Here is a 4,081-nt window from a genome sequence, read left to right as displayed (position 1 = left end):
TTAAGTTGGAAGCAGTTGTGGAAAATCCTACATGTATAAATGCAAATCTGCTCATCATTGCAATACATTATGACATCAAAGCGGCATCTGACGATCCAAAAGCAGTAGTCAAAGTGCTGATTGGTACTGCTTTGGTGGAGGAGGAAATTCTGATGAAGATTATGCAGAAAAAGGGTGCTACAAGTAGTGGGGTGAGTCTGTAGACATGCAACTGAGGGAGTTCAAACTAAAGGCAAAGTTGGAGCAACATAAATTAGAGCTTGAGCACAAGGAAAGGGAAAGAGAACGTGAGGAGTGATTGGAGTAACAGAAATTAGAGCATGGGGAAAGGGAAAGAGAACGTGAGGAGTGATTGGAGTAACAGAAATTAGAGCACAGGGAAAGGGAAAGAACGTGAGGAGTGATTGGAGTAACAGAAATTAGAGCACAGGGAAAGGGAAAGAGAACGTGAGGAGTGATTGGCGTAACAGAAATTAGAGCACAGGGAAAGACAAGATGAGCATGCAGCCCAACTAGAACAAGGACATGAACATGCAGCCAAGATCAAGAATGTGAGCATGCATTTCGATTAAGAGATACATTAGATCTGGAAGCACTCTGAATCCATTCAGCACCCTCAACAGAGTTTGATCTTGGTCGGAACAGCCGGCTTGTAGCGCCTTCCAACGAAAAAGAGGTGGATGTTTATTTTACTCTGTTTGAGTTGATTGCCACATCCCTAAAATGGCCGCGAGAGATTTTGTCATTGCTCCTCCAAAGTGTTCTGGTGGGAAAAGCCCCGAAAGTGTACGCAGCTTTCTCTTGGCCAAAGTTCACATCATGACACTGTTAAAGCTGCCATCCTTCGGGCTTACGAGATGGTCCCAGAGGCATCCAGAAAACAGTTCCGTGATTTTAAAAAGGCAGAATCAGAATGTTGAGTTTGCAAGGGAACAAGCATATGTTTTTGATCGGTGGTGTGGTTCTCAAGAGGCCAAGGACCTTGAAGATGTAAAGACACTCGTGCTTCTCGAGCAGTTCAAGAATTGCCTTCACGAAAGGGTCGCTACCTACATTCGTGAGCACAAGGATCTCACTCTTGAGAAAGCTGCAGTTCTCGCAAATAAGTTTGTGTTGACAAATAAATACCTTAACAAACAAAGCACCCAGTAGTTATCCCTAAGCAAAATGCAACCCAGAGAAGTTACATCCTACTGCAAGGTTTCAGTTATTTTCTACAGAGCCAAAAGATACATTTTCATATCTGCCAGTTTGTCATTACTGCCGTGAGAAGGAACACATTGTCTCTGTGTCCTAAGTTGAAACAGAAAAATGAGACAGAGAAAAAACTCTTTCTGCTTGTGGGAACATTCCAGCCAATTAAGTCTATATTTGGGACTGGTGTATCTCCTAAACAAGATTTTGGATCAGGTGTGTATGGAACGATCATTTTAGATACACTGGACCAATCATTTTGCCCAGAAGTGGTGTCTGAAACCCTTTGTGAAGATACTGTGAGACACTGGGGCAGCCCTTCATTATGGAGGGTGTTTTGGCTTTGTCTGACAATTCAGCAGCTGGTTACAGTGTGTTAGTACAAGGCGTTGAAATTGGTTGCATGGAAGTTCCTTTGTATAATGTGGAACTTGAGTCTGATATTATTTCTGGTTTCTTTATCGTTGGACTGAGGCCTAGCCTACCGGTGAAGGGGGTCTTTTTCATTTTGGGAATCGATTTTGCTGGAGGGAAGATCGTGCCAAATCCTGTCGTTTGTATGGAACCCAGAGTAGAGGAACCTGATGGGTTATCAGAAAAATAACCTAGAGTGTTCCCAGCATGTGCCGTTACACATGCTATGTCTAAGCAAGTCTAGTGTTGATGAGGATGTCAGCGAGCCCACCATGGTCTACCCGTCTGAGACGTTTATGGGTGACCCTGATTTCAGTAAACCTCCTCAGTTGACCTCTCCTTTGAAACACCCAAATGTGAGCAAGTTTATAGGACCAGTTGAAGAGGTTCCCCTTGCCCCTTTTTTTGCTGAGATACGTCCAGGAGTTTGAAGTTTGTGTGGGTGACTTTGACAGAGATGGTGTTCTGATGAGGAAATGGTGTTCTGATGCCACTTCTGGGAAAGACGATTGGCCCAGTTTACCTCAAATTGTCATTCCAGTTACGACAGTCACAACAGAACCACAGTAATAATAAAGAAAACCCCTCTGGAATGAGTTGGTGTGTCTAAACTTTTGACTGGTACTGTATGTAAATGTAATATTTCAGTTTAATTTGATAAATTAGCAAAAAATTCTAAACCTGTTTTTGCTTTGTCATTATGGGTTATTGTGTGTAGATTGGCATGGCATGAGAAAGTCTTAATAGAAACGTGGAGGCAATTATTTTAAGTAAGACTTCCTCATGCCATTAACCAGCATTTCTCTCCTATTCTATTGGTTTTCATATCAACTTTCTTTCGTTGTACAGAAGCCAAAGGCACAATCCTAGTCAGCCAACCCATCATAGTTGTTGCTATTATATTCCCCCTATTGCTACATTTCTAACGGTGATTGTTCTCTGTCACGTATGGAACCGCTTGCATTAGGTGCGTACTTTAGAACTATGTCTTCCGCGAATTGCATTTGGGCAAATGTTTGAAAGTGACGTTTTATTAGCTGCTTCATTACAGGAATATTGCATGTTCAATATAGCCTTTTGACTGTAAGACGATACGCTTGCCATTGTTGCATGTTTCCATTAAGCTCTTCATGAAAAATGTCCGGTCCTTGTACAGTGGGGCAAAAAAGTATTTAGTCAGCCACCAATTGTGAAAGTTCTCCCACTTAAAAAGACGAGAGAGGCCTGTAATTTTCATCATATGTACACTTCAACTATGACAGACAAAATTAGAAAAAAAATCCAGAAAATCACATTGTAGGATTTTTAATGAATTTATTTGCAAATTATGGTGGAAAATAAGTATTTGGTCAATAACAAAAGTTTATCTCAATACTTTGTCATTGCCAACAAAGGGTATATAACAGAGGTCAAACGTTTTCTGTAAGTCTTCACAAGGTTTTCACACACTGTTGCTGGTATTTTGGCCCATTCCTCCATGTAGATCTCCTCTAGAGCAGTGACGTTTTGGGGCTGTTGCTGGGCAACACGGACTTTCAACTCCCTCCAAAGATTTTCTATGGGGTTGAGATCTGGAGACTGGCTAGGCCACTCCAGGACCTTGAAATGCTTCTTAAGAAGCCACTCCTTCATTGCCCGGGCGGTGTGTTTGGGATCATTGTCATGCTGAAAGACCCAGCCACATTTCATCTTCAATGCCCTTGCTGATGGAAGGAGGTTTTCACTCAAAATCTCACGATACATGGCCCCGTTCATTCTTTCCTTTACACGGATCAGTCGTCCTGGTCCCTTTGCAGAAAAACAGCCCCAAAGCATGATGTTTCCACCCCATGCTTCACAGTAGGTATGGTGTTCTTTGGATGCAACTCAGCATTCTTTGTCCTCCAAACACGACGAGTTGAGTTTTTACCAAAAAGTTCTATTTTGGTTTCATCTGACCATATGACATTCTCCCAATCTTCTTCTGGATCATCCAAATGCTCTCTAGCAAACTTCAGATGGGCCTAGACATGTACTGGCTTAAGCAGGGGGACACGTCTGGCACTGCAGGATTTGAGTCCCTGGCGGCGTAGTGTGTTACTGATGGTAGGCTTTGTTACTTTGGTCCCAGCTCTCTGCAGATCATTCACTAGGTCCCCCCGTGTGGTTCTGGGATTTTTGCTCACCGTTCTTGTGATCATTTTGACCCCACGGGGTGAGATCTTGCGTGGAGCCCCAGATCGAGGGAGATTATCAGTGGTCTTGTATGTCTTCCATTTCCTAATAATTGCTCCCACAGTTGATTTCTTCAAACCAAGCTGCTTACCTATTGCAGATTCAGTCTTCCCAGCCTGGTGCAGGTCTACAATTGTTTCTGGTGTCCTTTGACAGCTCTTTGGTCTTGGCCATAGTGGAGTTTGGAGTGTGACTGTTTGAGGTTATAGACAGGTGTCTTTTATACTGATAACAAGTTCAAACAGGTGCCATTAACTTC

This window comes from Salvelinus fontinalis, chromosome 5, assembly GCF_029448725.1.
Source record: "Salvelinus fontinalis isolate EN_2023a chromosome 5, ASM2944872v1, whole genome shotgun sequence".
In the NCBI taxonomy this organism is placed as follows: Eukaryota; Metazoa; Chordata; class Actinopteri; order Salmoniformes; family Salmonidae; genus Salvelinus; species Salvelinus fontinalis.
This window is presented reverse-complemented; position numbering follows the sequence as displayed.